Here is an 18,311-nt window from a genome sequence, read left to right on the forward strand (position 1 = left end):
AGAGATTGCCCCCTGTCCCCCTTCCCTTGGGTCCTGAAACCTTTCTGATCTGCCTGTAGTTGGTGAGACACTTCCTGGAGGATGACCCAGTTCCTTTGACCAGCGGTGGGTTCCTAAGGTCCAGGTGGACTAGGATAGAGTAGCAGCAGAGCAGGGAGGGACTGGTGAATTGGGCACAGCAGAGCTGTTCCAGCTGGTCTAGTTCTTGCTCTGGCCAGATGTGGGAGAGTCAGGTCAGCTCAGCAACTCAGTGCTGCTTTGTGTCCTGGCCTTGGGAGGTGGCTGCCATCTCTGGTGTCTGTGGGGAAAGGAGGAGCAGCAGGTTTCAAAGATTCTTTTCTGTTCTGCCAGTCTCCTAGGGCCAAGAAAAGGGAGGTTCTCTTTTGTCCAGCACCCAAGGATTCCCAGGGGAGAGTGGACAGAGCCAGGCCTTAATGGATTGGCAAACCCTGAGAACACACATCTTTGGAGGGAAGGAAACTTTCCCCAGACTTGGCAGGGTCTAGGACCTACCTCTCTGGCTGACCTACCATCCCCAGGGTGCTGCAGGACAGGCAGGGAAGTCCCTGGTGTAACCCCAGCAGTTCTTTCTCAGCAGCTGATTATTTTTCTAGAAAATTTTTTTTGGTCGAATGTAATAATCCCTTGGGAAACTTAAAGTTTAAAGAGGTGATGAAAGTCAAGTCCCACAGAACAGACCCTTGTGCCTGCCGTCAGGCCCAGGCCTCCAACTCACCGGGCTCCCCTAAGAAGACTTTTTGTCAGGACAAACTGCCCACCTTTGGTGAGGTAAAGTCTTAGGGTTGGCAACCAAAGATCGCAACAGGACAGTTCTTCCTATCCCGTAAATTCCCGGGAGGGGTAATTGTGTTTTAAATTGTGCCCTAGTAGTGTGGGAGAAAGCTGGGCTCTCCGGAGCTGCGAAGGGTAGACGAAATGGGGCGGATAGGTCCTGGAATAGAAACTCTAAAGGCTATTAACGTGTGAGTCTAAAGTAGTAAGGGCAGCCAGCGACCCCTGTACCCCTTCACTCCACAGGATTGGGCAGGGTTGCCCAACCTGTGGAGGTCCACAGCCTCGGGTCTCAGCCTGGGTCTGGGGCAGATGCCTGCGTTCCTCGGCGTGGAGTGACCGTGGACCCCTGTCCCCCTCACGACCGGGAACAGGCTCTCGAGGGATTATCTCGGCGGACCGGGAGCCCTGCGGCCGTCAGAAACCCACATCCCGAACGCGCACCCTCCAGCTGAAGCTGCGGGTGGAGGATTCCTCCAGTCGGCGGTCGGGCTCCGGGCAACAGGGAGGGAGCGTCGGCGCGGAGGCCGCAGGGCCGGGCGTCGGTCCAGCGGGCCAGACCGGCAGGACCGACTCCCCGCCCAGCCAGCAGCCTGGGTCCGCGCGGGGCGGGGCCGCGGGGAGAGGGGCGCGCGGGCTGGGCGGGTCGCAGAACTCGGGGCTCCCGTGATAGCCGGCCCCTCTGGGGTGCGCCCGCCCACTGCTCGCAGCGCAGCCCCGCATTGGTTAGCCCGGTGCCCCGCCCGGCTCCCGCGCGCCGATTGGCCGTGAATGCCCGACCCCCGGCGAGGGCGCTGAGGCGGAGAGCCGGATTGGTGGTCCCGCCGTCCCAGGGTCGCGGCCGCGCGCTCCGCCCGCGGCTGCGTCCCCACTATGGCGGCGCCCAGGCGGCCCACCGCGTCGTGGGCGCCCGCCGGGGTCCCCCGCGGCTGCCGCCCCCGCCTGAGCCGTCGCCCCCACCTTTCCGCCCGCGTCGTCCCTGGCGCCGCCTCCCCCCTGCCTCCCTTCCCGCTGCGGTAAGGACCGGTCCTGCGCGCGTCGGGGCGGGTAGTCTCCGGAGTAACGGTCGCCGCCACCCTTCCCCTCCCCTCCCCCGCTACCCGCGGTTCCAGGTCGCCGGGGCGCAGAGCCCGAGTGCGCTGGTGCTGGGGAAGGAAGGGTCGCGCGCGGCCCAGCGGTCTCCAGATAATGAAGTCCGGCTCAAACTGGGGGCTCGGGGAGGGAGTTCGGTCCCACGGAGACCTCGCCTCGGTAGGGGCTGCCAGGCCTCGTGGAAGAGGACGGCTGGACTCGGGCCGAGCGGTCTAGGTCACCTGCGCGCGAGACCCCGCAGCGCTGCGCACCTTGGTGCAGAGGAGGGACATGGTCAGGCGGGCCTTCGCTGTGGGAAGAGCAAGGAAAAGTGGAAAGCCTGAGTGGAATCAGCAGCGTAAGGGTAGCGGTTGTCATTGCTTATTGCTCTGCCAGCTGCCAAATGTTCCGGGAACCCGGGTCAACTTGACTGACAAAGTACGCCTCTTGGTTCGTTTCGCCTGGCACTTCTCCCCATTGTTGACTCTCTGATTTTGTTTGCAGGAGGTAATACATTAGTGATGAGAGCAGGTTTGATTAGGAGAGTGTCCCACGAATATTTTTTAATTCCTTTTTGGAAGCGTGCTCGTTTTATAATTCCTTAAGGACTTCGCTTGTTTGTGTTGCCGGCACAGAGGAGGAAGGAAACTGAACTGAATCATTGTAATTAATTGAGAGAGAAGCCAATGAAGGCACCTGCTATTTTGTAACAAACAAGCAACTTACAAACTTTTCTGTCGATACTGGTCTATACTATGGCTAGTTGAACAGGAAGGTAGGTAAAAAAGCACTTACTGAGTTCCTGAAAGTAAATAAACCTCATGGAAGATTAGGGTTATTTCCAAGTCAGAATCACCTTGGAGTGCTGATCATTGAAGTGTTAGGTATATCTTCAAGTCAAAAAGATTCAAAGGAAGCTGGCACAAAAATTTATGATCGAAATGGTGTATTCAAACAATCTCTTAAGGCAATAGCAGTTCGTAAGAGTAAAGATTCTTAACTCAAGGATACTTTGAAACATTAAGTGGTGAAATCTCCCTGTTTCACATGTCTAATCATGATTTAATAAAAGTAAATTATTAATGAAAAAGATGTGCATATTCTTAGAGACTAAGTTACTTTGGATTATCAATAAAGTATCTGTTGTGTACATGTGTGTAAGGCAATGTAACTGTGGGGACCTCACAACCTGTATTGCATGAGACTTGTTCTGATGAGATGGTTTGTGGATAAAGGGCACACAGGAAAATGATCATTAATAATATGGTCTCTAGAATTCCAGGACAGTAGGTACTATGAAAATTCTGGAAAAGGAGAAATCTGTATGTTTGAGGAAGGTTTTACATGAGAACTGAGGCTTGAGTTGAGCCGTGAACTCAACTAGGTATACACGCGTGATGATGAGAAAGGAGACTTGAGGAAATGAGAAAGTGAGGATGGGGAAGGCAGCAGAGGAGAACCCAAAACACTCAGGGGTGGTTCCAGGAGGGTCTTACTGGAAAAAGTGGGAGATGAGGTTGATGGTATCAAATCAGGGAGTACTTTTGTCCTGGGTGAAGCTCGGGGTAAACAAGAAGTAGTTCTTCAGATGAAACTGGAGCTTGCTATTAGAAAAGCAGATGGCAGCGCTTTGTTTGCCCTTGTTGCTTTTCTGAGTAACCTCAGCTATTTAGAATTGGTCCTCTCGGCTACCTAGGATCTGCACCTGAGGACTGATTCTTGCCTTCCTTTCATCTCCCCAGTGTGTTAAGTTGGTTGCCAGTTTTTATTGCTACAACTTCCACAGTGTTTCTAGTATTTGCTTCTTTTGGTTCCTACCATCATTATACTGATTTGGGGCCATTGATACCTTTCCCTCTTATTACTGCAGAAACTCTAACTTCCCCCCTGCCTCCTTTCATCTATCCTATGTACTATCATCATTTCTAGGTAATTCATTTCCCCAGCTTAGACTTTTACTTTTTATTTTCCCCCATCTTTATCAAGATTTAATTGACACATATAACCCTGTAACTTTAAAACACACAGCATTTTGATTTGATACAGATATGTATTGTAAAATTACTACAATAAAATTAGTTAACATTATATAATTACCTTTTTGTGGTAAGATCATTGAACTATACCTTCTTATACGTTTTCTTTCTTATCTATTTTCTTTCTTTTTTAGAGTATAATTGCCTTACAATGTTGTGTTAGTTTTTGCTATAAACCTGAGTGAATCAGCTATATGTATACATATATCCCCTCCTCCTTGAACCTTCCTTCTACCCACCCCTAGCCTAGGCTTTTAATGGCTTCCTATCTTCTGTTGAATTAAGCACAGGCCAGCCTGGTCTGGGCAGTATGGGTAAACTGATTTCTTGCTATTCCCTTTGATTTTACAATATTTTCCAAGTCTGGAGCTGTTTGCTTTTTGTTGTCTGTGCTCACTGTCTTTGCTCTTGTTGCTTTTTCTGTCCTAAATGACTCCTTGGAATCTCTAATTGTTGGTTCTTACACATTTGTCAGGGCCATTTGATGGGAACTCTCTTTGTGAAACTCTTCTGTACTTTTCTCCCCATCGGCATGGAACTCAGTTCAGTTCAGTTCAGTCTTTCAGTCATATCCGACTCTTTGCGACCCCACGGACTGCAGCACACCAGGCCTCCCTGTCCATCACCAACTCCCAGAGTTTACTCAGACTCATGTCCGTTGACTCAGTGATGCCATCCAACCATCTCTCCTCTGTCGTCCCCTTTTCCTCCCACCTTTAATCTTTCCCAGCATCAAGGTCTTTTCAGATGAGTCAGTTCTTCACATCAGGTGGCCAAAGTATTGGAATTTCAGCTTCAACATCAGTCCTTCCTATGAATATTCAGGGCTGATTTCCTTTAGGATGGACTGGTTGGATCTCTTTGCTGTCCAAGGGACTCTCAAGAGTCTTCTCCAACACCATAATTCAAAAGCATCAATTCTTCGGTGCTCAGCTTTCTTTATAATTCAACTCTCACATCCATACATGACTACTAGAAAAACCATAGCCTTGACTAGATGGACCTTTGTTGGCAAAGTAATGTCTCTGCTTTTTAATATGCTATCTAGGTTGGTCATAACTTCTTTTCTAAGAAGTAAGCATCTTTTGATTTCATGGCTGGCAAACCACTTCAGTATTCTTGCCTTGAGAACCCCATGAACAGTATGAACAGTATGAAAAGGCATGGGACTAGTTCCTCCTTTAAACAGTTATAACACTAGAATCTGCCTTTTTTGCCCCAATTGCCAACATAAAACTGAAACTTTTTTAAGACATGAATTGTCTTCATCTTCTAGCATAGTATTTTGTGCACAGTAGGTACTTGGTAAATATATTTTAAGTTGAACATGGCTTTGAACCAAGATAGATGCAAAGAAAATTCTTTGGGCAAGCAAAATGTTTATCATAAAATCTGTAACGAAAGCTACTTATGTGAGAGAATTCCTTACTGAGAAAGTTGATGTATTGGTCTGGATCGCTTGGATTAGGCTTCATTAACAAAACCCCTTAAGACTTCAGTGGCTTAACAGAACGAAAGTTGACTTCTCATTCGTGCCATGTGTCCAGCAGGACTACACGGGTGATTCTGCTCCTCTCAGTTACTCAGGGATCCTTGCTGGTGGAAACTCTTCTTAATATGGTTTTCCATGACCATTTTGATCAAGTGGAAGATGGTGATCAAAAGACACTGGATTTTAAAATATCTGACCTGAAGTGGCACATGTCACTTTCATTTCCATGTCACTGGCTAAAGCAAATCACATGGCCATGCCTAATTTTAAGGAATGGCAGGGAATTGCAGTCTTAAGCGTGTGCCTGGAAAGCAAAGAGCCTGAAGTGAGTGCTGGACAGCACTAATGACTGCTACATCTTCTATGAGCACCGCAGCCCAGCCTGTGGAAGATTAGAGGCAGCGAAATCAGATGCACTACTAGAGAGAAATCGTTTTCTATAAAGTGCTTTGCCCAGTACCTCGTTCAGATTAGGCACTCATGGTCATGATATTCATTGGCAGCAGCTGCAGGATTTGAAGAAGCTTTGAGAAATCAGGTAAGGAAATTCCAGGGTTCCCCCAGATTTTCCTACCCTTTTTTACTTCCTTGGCATCCTGCCACACTCTTCCTTTCTCACCTTTCTTATCTTCACACGCATCCTATTTTATTTTTTACTTTGTTTTGCATGTGTCTGTCTGTTCTGCTGCACTAGGTCCTCTAGTCATCCCACAAGTACTTACTGAACGTGAGCTCTCTACTAGCTTCGGTGATCGGTCACGGCATTGCAGATACAAAAGGCATATCCCAGGCCTGAAAGAGCCTGTAGTCTGGGAGGACCAGAAGCCAGTGAACTAGCAGTTAGAATACATTGCAATGTGCTGTGTTTGGGGGTCCTGTGGGATCTCCTGAAAGGGAACCTGATGTCACACAGGGAGTATAATTAATGATTTTCCCGGAGAAGCTCACACCTACCTAAGTCTCAGATAACTAATTATTAGCTGAGTAGAGGCAGGTTTAAAAGACTTTTCAGTTAGGAAACAATGTGTGTAATGACCTAGAAATACCAGAGAGTGTGGCTGCATCCTGAAGACGCTTGAATGGCAGGAGAACAGTCTGTCTGGGGAGTGTGTGGAGGCTGCAGAAGTCAGGCTGTGAAGGCTTGTGAGGTCAGGAGTTGATCCTGACTGAGGAGGAGCCACTGAAGTACTTGAAGGTGGGAGATGACTTTATCGGCCTTGCCTTTTAGGAAGGTCAGTGTGTGTGGAGACACCAGAGGAGTGAATGTCCTGTTTCCCTGCCATGGAAAATTGTGAGATTTGCAATCAGAGTACCATGTCTGCTACACAGAATCATAATACACCTCTGGATGAGGAGAGCTTGGAATAAGGTGTGGCTGGAGGGAAGGTTCCCAGTTAGGCTGTTGCAGTAGTTGGAGGGGTGTGTACATGTCCTGCCTGGGGTAGAGTCAGCTAACCAGGGTTTCCATCACGGCTTCACCAGTGTCGACGATGTGACCTTGGACAGTCTTCAGAACCTCTTGTGTCATCTTGGTTTTTCAAACTGGTAAAATGGGATTAAAAAATCCCTACCTTGCAAGGTGGTTCTGAGTATTTGAGCAAATAGATGTAAAAAGCCTGCTCCTGTACTGTTAGACACTTAAGGGACTTCTTATAATAAAAATAATAGTTTTAAGATTCTTAATGCTTAGTATATTCCCTGGTTCATGGTAAGTGATTGTTAGCCTAAATTCCCACCACCTGGACATAACCACTGCCAACATTATGTGGTTTTTTTTGTTGTTTTTTTTTTAATACATCTTAAATGATTGAAATGCTGAATTTTGTGGGTTGGGCATGAGGGAATTATCCTAAGATCAGGAAGAGAAGAGTTGGTCGATATGAATACCATACCAATTTAAACATTCTTTAAATGCCAACAAACTGTCCATGTTTATTCAGCTGTTCCCAGCCCTCACCCAGAAGTGATACAACTCATCTGCGTACTCTCTTGTCACTGATGTTATAATGTGCTCACTGCCTGAGGTGTTAAAATACATGTGCTTCTCCTTCAGCCTGTCGTCATCATTGTGACTGTCCACCTGAAATTTTGCTCCTTCTCAGTCTTCTTCTGAATATATTTGTAAAGATGATAATACAGGTTTAATTCTAATTTGTTCTCCTTTCGGCTTCTCCCTGGTTATCCGGGCTGACAGGAGTACCTCCGCTATGAACTTCTACACAATTTATGTTATTCTAATTAAATATTATCTATCACCTTGTCTTACAGAATTCGTCTATGTCAGTAAATGTCTCTTTTGTGGTTTTCTTTACAAAGTGATAGAAATAAGGCATGTTTATATGCTTCTGACATGATTTAAAAATCCATGGGAACCTTGTGTTTGAAATACGTTAATATACAGGATTTCAGTATTCTATTCCTAAATTTTAAATATATAGCAGTGATTTTTCAGTCTTTGATATCAAGACCACTTTATAAGTTTGAAAATTATTGAAACCCTAAAGAACTTTTTATTTCGTGGGTTTGTCTTTTGATACTTAATGTATTAAAAATTACTGAGATTTTAAGTCACTAGCACACATCCCATTAGCTGTGAGGACAATGATACGGTTACATGTCATCATATTTATAGCCTCTGGGAAACTGTGCTGGACCCTTGTGAGAGAATGAGAGTGAACAAGGCAAATACTGTCTGAGAATTACTGTGAAAATAGTTTTAAACTCATGGATCCACTGAAAAGGCCTTAGGAACTCTCTAGGGTCCTTAGACCACAATTTGAGAACTGCTGACATGGAAACATGAGAGTTTTTATAATGGACGTTTCTGCATCTTTTTGGCAACACAATAACGTAAGGATGGAAACATTACCAGATGTCTGTTTTCAAAATGCACTCAACAGTTTCTTAAGGAACAAACCAAACCACTCCCCACCCCTCAAAAAAAGAAAAACCAAACTAGTTTCCAGATTTTGTTAAGACATGTTCTTCACTTTGAAAGGACAGATTGTGTGTATTTGGGGAAAATCTTCTGGGTGCCATACAATTAACAGACATTTGCCATCCCAGAAAAGTTGAAAAGATTTGGAACACCAATATTTGTAAAAGAAAAATAAACAACTGCCCTTTAAGTCCTGGAAATCTTATGCATACTTCCTTGGCCAGATGGTAAGCAGAGAACTTCTTTGAGGTACAAACGTTTCATGGTTACTAACCATCTCATTGCCACGTTTAGTTATGGTCCTATTTGTTTAAAATAGGATCCAGTTTTTATGAAATTAACCTCATTGATGCCATTTTGTGTTGCATAAACTGCACCATGCCACGAAGCAGGTGGTAAGTGATGGTACCACTGCCTCCCATTATGTGGAACTTTCACACTTTTTGAGGATTCTTCCTGAACCTCATGTGCCCCAAAATGTCTGACAGAGGGATTGAGGAGGCCAGTGTCCACTGAAGTTAAATATCAGATAAGTTTCCTGACAGGAGTTCTGGTATTTTCTTTGGTGGCCGTGAATTATTTTGAATGCCATTGAGATGCTCCTTCTCTAGACAGCAGATGGTCTGGGCTGTTACACATGCCTCTCACCCTTGCTTGGCCTTCCTCAGGCTGTCCTACTCAAACGTCTTTCTAAAATGCAGATATGATCTTGTCATTTCTCTTCTTAACGCCGTCACTGGCTCTCCATTGCCAGTGGGATTCATTTCTACCCCTTTAGCACAGCGTCTGAGGCCTGTCTCAGCTTCGTCACTGCAGCCTTTCTGAAACCGCTTGGACAGTTACTAATTCACACCACCTCATAATGTCTGTGCCGGTTTAACTGCGTGCATCACACTGTTCTCAAGGGCAGGTGCCACTGTGTTCCTTCTGCTGTGCTCAGATGTGTAATAATGGCTTCTGCTTGGGCTGCTAAGATGGCATAGCTTCCAGCATGGTTCCAGCATAGTTATTCCGTAGTATTATATTTCTTTTCTTACCCTTTTTAAAAAAAGATATGAGCTGATGAACAATATGGAACTACATAGACCTAAGACACCTGAAGTCTCAGAGACATAATAGCAATGAAAGGGGACATTTATCTCATATTTTCTCATGATGTACTTTACACCCACAGGAACAGAACAATATACTGATATCCATTATTTACGAAATAATACCATTATACCAAATCTTAATATACCATATTGCTTCAGTTTGTTTTTCTTTTTTTAAACAAAACTTGGCAGTTCCAATAAAAACCCTTTATGTGTTTTCCCCTGGTATCCTCTCTCCTTAACCAGAGAAAGCACTATCTTAAATTTAAAGGTTTAAAGTCCACATGCACGTTTCTGTGCCTCTGTGGCTTCGCTGCCTCCTGTGTGCCACCTACCGTGTGCAGCAGGGGTCACCAGACAGGCCTGCAGGCTTCACTGCAGCACAGCCTCACCCGTGTTTCAGCACTGCCCTTGACTGCTCCCACACTGCACCCTTCTGCTTCCGGTTTTCTGGACATAATGCCATCTTCTAACCCCCTCCAACACCAGGGCCCACCCTTTTATCTCAGCTGGCTCAAAGCACGGTCATCTTTTCAAATATTCCAGTTGAATTTCCTCAAGACTTATTCAAGTCAACTTTTCCAAATAAAAAATTATGTCTAGAAACTTGTCCTCTGAACACCATTAAAACAAATAAGCAAAAACTCAATTAAACCAAACAGCTCCTATTCAGAAAAGACTTTTTGTAACAAAAAATAAAACATTCAAAACTGAAAGTTCTGTTTCCTTGGATATTTACCCCTTTTCCTTGGATATTTACCCATTTTCTCAGCTACTTCTCAAGGGAACAGCTGACCAGGGACAGATTATTTTTCAGCTTTACTTTTCTCTCTCCTGTTTTAAAACCTCGGTGAAAGTGATGTGTTAGTAGGTCAGTCATGTCCAACTCTTTGCAACCCCATGGACTGTCGCCCACCAGGCTCCTCTGTCTGTGGAATTTTCCACCAAGAATATTGGAGTGGGTAGCCATTCCCTTCTCCAGGGGATATTCCCGACCCAGGGATCAAACCTGGATTTCCTGCACTGCAGGTGGATCCTTTTCCATCAGAGCCACCAAGGAAGCCCTGACCCCTTGATGTTGACGTCTGATTTCTATTCAGAAAGTCACTTACTGCACATGTGATATGAATCTGGGTCCAGTCAAGAGAGAGAATCCATGTACTTTGAGTAGGTAAAGTTTACTGTAAGAATTATTAACTTTAACAGTGAATTAGAGTAACATGAGATTAGCTAGCAAAAGTAAAGAAATAAACACATGGAAAGATGCTCAACACCATCAGTCATTAGGGAAATTCAAATCAAAACCACACTGAGATGCCACTTGACACCCGCGAGGATGGCTGTCATCAAAAAGACAGATGATAAGGAGTGTTGGCACAGGTGTGGAGAAATCGGAGCTCTCATACACTGGTAGGAATGTAAAATGGTACAGTGGCTTTGAAAAACAGCCTGTCATTTCCTTAAACAGTTAAACATAGAGTTATCATATAACTTGGGTATATTTCGCTCCTGCATGTAATGTACACAAGAGGAATGAGAACCTATGTCCGTATAAGAATTTCTGCATAAATACACATTGCATCATTGTTCAGCCAAAAGGTGGAAACAACCCAAATGTTTGTCATCTGACAAATGGTTAAATAAATGTTGGTATGTCCATATGATAGAATGTTACTTGGCAGTAAAAAGAAGCGAAGTACTGACATGCAAAAACTTTGAAACCATTACGCTAAATGAAAGAAGCCTGTCACCGAGGACCACATATTGTTTGATTCCATTTATATGAAATATCTATAAACATTTGCCAGTTCTATAGACTAGAAAATAGTTTAGTGGTTGCCTGGGCTAGAGGTTTGTAGGGAATGATAGCTAACGGGTACAGGGTATCAATTGGGGGTAATAGAAACGTTCTAAAATTGATTGTGGTCATGTTTTCACAACTCTGAAAATACTAAAAAGCATTAGAAGGTATACTTTGAATGGTTGAATTGTATAGTATGTGAATGATGTCCAAATAACTGTCATACAAAGTAAAGAGAACGCTAAAGAATATAATAAACAGGTCTAAGGAGCAGCCACCACCACCGGGCTGAGCTAGCATGCCCAACAAAGAGCTCTCCAACCTGCTGCACACTCACTGCAGGCTGAGATTCAGACTTTGGTGTAGTGGACACCCCCATGGATCACTGGATTACAGATGAGTGTCTATGATGCACTCTGTTACATGTCTTACACTGCCCAAGAGAAGTGCTGAGAGAAGCTGTTGGCCGCTGTTGCTCCCGGTCGACTGCTGTCCACTGGAAAAAGCCTGTATGTTTCTGGAGCCTCCCAAGAGGAACACACTGGAACCCAGAAGCCACGGCTTTCCTGTGCCCGCCACAACGCTTGACATCCTGTCAGCTGGCGAGAGGAAAATACTTTAAGGGCCCAGATCCATTTTCACAGAGCAAGCAGAAAGATACAATTTGGAGCTAAGAGGCAATAAGTCTGTAATTCACACAGTGACTAATTGGAACCTCAGCATTGTCTTAGCATTCTAATTCCCTTTGGAGATCTTCAGGTGTTCCTTGCCACCTTGGCTGTTGTGGCTTGGAGAAGCTAGGACTCTGTCTTTGTGTCAGCCCAGCTCTCTCTAATTATCCATGTTTGTGTATCTTTTTTTATTGTTGTTCTATATGCTGGGTTCTCTTTTCAGATACCAGTTATATCTATACTGGATCTCCTGTGGCAGCTCTTGTGTTTTTGGGTTTGGGTTCGTTTTGGTAATATTTTTAAAAATTTTATTTTTCATTTTCTTTTGCTCATTTTTTATCCACCAGGGCCTTCACGACTCTTACTGTGTTTTTAGCAGTTCTTAATTGTTCTCTTTCATTGAGGCTTTTGTGCTGGTGTTATTTTTCTTTCTTCACTTTTGGCACTTAAGTGCTAATTTTATTTAAAAAATGGTGTTTTACTGTTTTTTTTCCGTAAGGCTCTCCCTTTAATCCTGGCTCTTAGGTCTTGTTTTACAGAACCTTCTGGGAGTGGGCAGCGCTTGGAGAACTTTTGTTAATTATCTGTAATCTGTAACCGTCCTGTGACATAGTTTTATTCTGTTGTGTGGTCTTCATTTACTGCACTTCCTCTTGACTCTCCCCCTTCCTTTCTTCCACTCTCATTTAGATTCTGTACTGGTTCTATTTCATTTTTGTTCTGTTGCCCCCATATAGCCTCTTCAAGTGAAGAGTTACATGATTAAAGGCAGATCATTTGAATCTGAATCCTCACTCCGCCACTTACTGGCTCTGTGATCTTAGAGAATTTTCTCTCTCTGTGCCTGTTTGTTCTCTATATAATAAGAATGATAATCTAGTAGGATTGTTAAGATTCAGTGAGTTAAATAATATAAAACTTTTAGAACTTTGGCTAGTCCACAGTAGGTACTGTATGAATATTAGCAATATTAGTTTATCCCTTGCATTGACTTGCAATTAGTAAATGCACAATTTCTGCAATATTCTTCTGTAATGTATTGCACATTAATTAACTACTTAAATCTGCTTAGCCATGCATAGTCTGAAAAGGAGATATGCATTCAGCAAAACCGTTTAAGAAACTGATGACTTTTTTAGTAACTTGTTCAGGAAGCTAGGTAGTAAATGTGCTTAATCACTCAGTCGTGTCTGACTCTGTGACCCCATGGATTGCAGCCCACCAGGCTCCTCTGTTCACAGGGATTCTTCAGGTATTCTCCAAGAATACTGGAGTGGGTTGCCATCCCCTTGTCCAGAGGATCTACCCAACCCAGGGATTGAACCCAGGTCTCCTGTAGTACAGGTGGGTTCTTCACCGTCTGAGTCACCAGGGAAGCCCAGATAATAAATAGTATGTAATAACTTCTAATTAGCTTGCCTCAAAATTATTCACAGGAAATATGTTCAGGAAATACTTTGTAGTTTTTGCTCCATGTAATTTTGTAATAACTGCGTTCATATTCATTATGCCTGATACTTGAAGGTCAGCAAAATTCTAACATTTCCAAGTAAAAATTGTTCCAGGTATAGATTAGAAAATAACCACATTGTAGGATGTTTTTACAGATGACAAGAGTTTGGTGTATTTTGTTTCACTGAGTTCAAATTTTTATATAATTTTTATGGTTAATTAAAATAAACTAGATTTCTGTACCTTTTGTACCTTTTCTTGAGCAGACTATAAGTGATTGAACATTTGGTCAGTGAGCATATAGGTTTTGAATATCTACCAGGAATGCAGTGGTAAATAAAATAGACATGTTCACTTTCTGGATTAGCCAGAATATATACTTTAAGCACATTACTCATGATAAGTAAATACTCGTGATTATAAGCTCACTATGTAATGGATAGGGATATATATGTGCTGTGGGAATTTCTAACAGGGAGACCCAACCTAAAGTGTGATAAGGCTTCCCTGTGGAATTAACCTCTAATCTGAGACTTAAAGACTGAGGGGGAGTTGGCTAGATGAAGTGGTAGGGTCCAGGAGGCGTCAGCCTGCCGTTAGGAGGCAGCACGGCAACTTCAGAACACTGGGAGATGTTCACTGTGGCAGGCTCCTAGAGGAGAGGCGGTGAGAGGCGGCAGGAGAGGTGGGAGGAGAGGTGGGCAGGGAGTCACCAGTCTTACAGGCCCTGTTAAGGGCAGTGGGAAGGTTAAGAAGTTTAAACCTGGGAATGAAATAATATTCCACATTGGCTGCTATGTGGAAAATGAATTGAAGAGGATCAAGAATGGATATGGGAGTACCCAAAGGAAATGAAAACAGGATATTGATGCATTATATGTACACACCTGTTTATCACAGCGTTATTCGTCAATAGCCATAATATTGAAATAACCCAAATGCCCATCTATAGATAAATGGATTTAAAAAAGATGTGATACATACACATATTATTTGGCCACGAGAAAGGAGGCTGTCCTGCTGTTTGTGACAACACGGATGGACCTTGAGCACGTTACGCTAAATGAGATAAGTCAGAAGGACAGGTACTACACGGTATCACTTAAATGCGGAATCTAAAAAGCAAACGTGAAAAATTAGAGCATAAATGGAGGTTACCGGAGGATGAAGGATTGGGGGATAAGACTGATGATGGTTTAGGGTACAGGCTTAGCAAGTAGTAAACCCATAGAGAGCTAATGTACAGTGTAATGAATACAGATAATAATATTGTGCTATAATGTTATATGGTATGTCTTGTTTAAATGGCAATCATATTACAATATATAAATGTATCAAAGTAACATGCTATATACCTTAAATTTATAAAGTGTAATATATTACATTTATCACATATGAAATAATGGAGATGGGAGGTTTATTAGGAGACTGTGGTAATCGTCCAAGCAAAAGATTATAGTGACTTGAAATATGGTGGTGGCAGTGAAGATAGAGGGATGGATGGATTCAAGAAGTATTTAAGAGGTAAAATTCACAGGGCTTGATGATTGATTATATGTGGAGGGTAAGAGTGAGAAGGAGGATAGTATCAAGGTTGATTTCCAGGTTTTTGACAGAAGCCCCTGTGAAGGTGTTGCCTTTTATTGAAATAGTGAACACACTGGAGAAAGGGGGTTTACTGGGGAAGTCTGAGACATCTGTGAAACATCTAGATGATGATATAGAAGTTAAGTAGAGGAAATTCCCTGGTGGCGTAGTGGTTAGGATTCTGGGCTTTCACTGCCGGGGCCAAGGTTCAGTCCCTGGCTGGGGAACTAAGATCCCACAAGCTGGACAGTGTGGCTGAAAACCCCGCAAAACAAAAGTTCAGTAAATGGAAATGGAACTGTCTTCTATCTGGGTGGAATATATCAAGTTTGGGATAGTCAGCATAAGGATGGTAAATGAAGGGGAATGAGATTGTCTTGGGTGTATCTGTGTGTTAGTTGCTCAGTCTTATCCGACTCTTGTGACCCCATGGACTGTAGCCTGGCAGGCTTCTCTGTCCTTGGGATTTTCCAGGCAGGAATACTGGAGTGGGCTGCCATTTCCTTCTCTGTGGAATGAGAATATAAGAAAAACTCAGACATACAGCACGTCAAGCTTCTCTCTACATTTAAAATTGCTCATGCTCTCTCTCTTCCTCCCTCTCCCCACCCCCATCTCTACACACACACACACACACACACACACACACATATTGTGTCTTTAGTATATATTTTTGTAATGTGAGCAAATTATATTGTATCTGGAGTTGGAATATAATTAAAATTTATTCATTTGGTCTTTAGACAAACATTTCTTGAATGGGCTGTGTACTAGGTGCTGTGTTGTTAACTGTAGGTGATTCATAGACCCAAGTTATAGATCTGCTTTCAAATTATATGCTAATTCCTTAGACAAGATATTTTACAAGTGCTAGGACAGAGGTAAGCATGGGGTGTTAGCAGAGCACAGATTGCCATAGTGTCGGGCAGTGTTTAAGGGAAACTTTTTGAAGGACATGAGACTTGAACAGTCTTAAAAGAAGAGTTGGTGTTGCTAAAGTAAAGAAGGCGAGAAAGAGCTCTTACACCACCCTGTACTCTCTCTCAGTCTCAGATGCTTTAGAAAGGCCAAGTGATGGGAGAGCTGTGGTGTCCAGTGGCTTTGGCAGTTAAGTGGTCAGTGGTAAACTTATTGAGCAACAGGCAGGAGCAGAAGCTAGATCAGATTGTGGTGAGTGAAAGAGCAAATGGGGAGTGAGAAGTCAAACTCCTCCAGGGCAGGGTCCAAATTTGATTGTCTAGTATCCTCCGTGGCTTGTAATAATCCCTGGCACTTGGTGCTTGTTGCATTGAGCTTTGAACAGAAGAGAGACATTTCCTTCTTGGAGCTAGGCTGAACGCTTGAGGAGGGGATGAGCCCAACTGCTGCAGGCCCTCTGCCTGCTGAAGAGAGCTGGCTGTGAGCATTTGCGGCTCTTAACCTGCAGCTTTCTGTGGCTGTGCAGGGAGGCCAGGTGTGCTGCCACAGCCAGAAAAAAACAGATTCTCTGCATGAGTCTGTTAGTTTTCTTTTTATTCCAATTTTTTTCTTTTTTAATAGTTGAGGATATGATATTTGTATCTTTTTTTCCTTCAATACGATTTCAGAAGCATTTCTCCGTCATTAAAATTTTTTTCATAAACAGCATTTTAATTGGTTGCACAGTCTTTTATTTGATATTTACTTGAACATTTATATGTACATTGGTTTAATTTTTTTTTTCTTTTTTGACTTCTAATTTTGAAATCATCTAAGACTTACAAATAAGTTGCCAGCATATAACAAGGAACCCCCATATATCCTTCAACTAGTTTATGGTGGTGCCTGTCAGATTTCTGCATTTTAAAATTACTCTTTTCCTCTCTGTAATTAATGTTTCTTTTGGGGAGATACTTTAAAATGTTCCATTTCTCAAAGTATTACTTATTAGTTTTAGCATCCTTTGATGTTTCTTAGCTGAATTATTCCTAAAATGATGGCTAAATAATTTTCTAATTACATTATTCTACGTTCTTTCCACTCTAAGGAAGAGGTTTCTCCTCTCCTCACTTACTAAATTCTTGTTTAATGGGTCATGATCTGTTATTATCAGTCTAAATTGCCACAGATCTGGCCATTAGGAGCCCCTCAAACCGACTGCTTTATCCTTTTGACATGTCACTCTTTGAGTACTTTCCTACTGTCAGGCTTATCTTGTGACCTCTCTACCTCAGCCCTGAGTTCAGCCACTCTTCTAAGGATCCCTAATTCCTATCACATAGTGGAGAATGGTATTTAAAAACCAAGATCTAGGTGCTAGGTGTGCTCATTGCCACTGGGATATGACTGCTGCTGGGCCCTTTCAGTGATCAGAGCTAGGACTTCTATGCATGTACACACACAAAAGCACACACACAGTCCACATCTGTAGTTATTTTTATATTTTTGTATGTGTATATATTGAAAACCTTTACTTCACACGGATACCTTGAATTCCAGTACATCCCAAAAGATACATTCTAGTTTATCTTTTCCCACATGCTCCTTGGGAGAAAAGTTTTGACAAACCTACACGGCATATTAAAAAGCAGAGACATTGCTTTGCTGACACAGGTCCGTATAGTCAAAGCTATAGTTTTCCCACTAGTCATGTATGGATGTGAGAGTTGGACCATAAAAAAGGCTGAGCACCTAAGAATTGATGCTTTTGAACTGTGCTGTTGGAGAAGACTCTTGAGAGTCCATTGGACTGCAAGAAGATCAAACCAGTCAATCCTAAAGGCAATCAATCCTGAATATTCATTGGAAGGATTGATGCGGAAGCTGAAACTCCAATACTTTGGCCACCTGATGTGAAGAACGGACTCATTAGAAAAAAACCTTATGCTGGAAAAGATTGAAGGCAGGAGGAGAAGGGGACAACAGAGGATGAGATGGTTGGATGGCATCACCGACTCGATTGACATGAGTCTGAGCAAGCTCTGGGAGATGGTAAAGGACAGGGAAGCCTGGCGTGCTGCAGTCCATGGGGTCGCAAAGAGTCGGACACGACTGAGCGAGTGAACAACAGCAGCCTTTTTCCACACTTGCAGCCCACGTCTCCATCATTGAGGAATTTGGCTCCTCTTAGTCTCTGTGTTTCTTCTGTTTGGTCAGTCCCACGCCACTTCCTGTCTTCGGTCACCTTCTATCACCTTTTGTCACCCCCAGACCTCATGATGGCCTGATGCCCCTTCTGTCTGCACTTCAGATATATGTGCCTGCCTTGCCTGGCCCCTAAAGCCTAATGGCATTTAGATGAAGCTATTCAGAAAGAAAGAGACAGAGAGGGCACATTCCTGTTTATGGCTGTATGATCCTACGTTTTGTCAGTACACCGTAGTTTTTGAAGGTGTACTGGAGAACTTTTTCTCCGATAG

The 18,311-nt window shown here is 43.4% G+C and overlaps 1 protein-coding gene across 4 annotated transcripts in view; it reads left to right on the forward strand.

The window, feature by feature from the left end:
- Positions 1-1,422: 1,422 nt before the first annotated feature.
- The window catches only part of ST3GAL3 (ST3 beta-galactoside alpha-2,3-sialyltransferase 3), a 226,551-nt gene continuing 209,662 nt past the window's right edge, over positions 1,423-18,311 (forward strand). The window contains exon 1 of one of the 4 annotated variants that reach the window (XM_069588998.1): positions 1,423-1,808. The gene's annotated coding sequence lies outside the window, so the exon portion shown is untranslated. Of the gene's footprint in view, positions 1,809-13,136; positions 13,240-18,311 lie in introns of those variants that run through there. The other 3 variants (XM_069589018.1, XM_069589026.1, XM_069589009.1) reach the window with 3 other exon arrangements.

The sequence above is a fragment of the Ovis canadensis genome, chromosome 1 (genome assembly GCF_042477335.2).
Source record: "Ovis canadensis isolate MfBH-ARS-UI-01 breed Bighorn chromosome 1, ARS-UI_OviCan_v2, whole genome shotgun sequence".
Classification (NCBI taxonomy): Eukaryota; Metazoa; Chordata; class Mammalia; order Artiodactyla; family Bovidae; genus Ovis; species Ovis canadensis.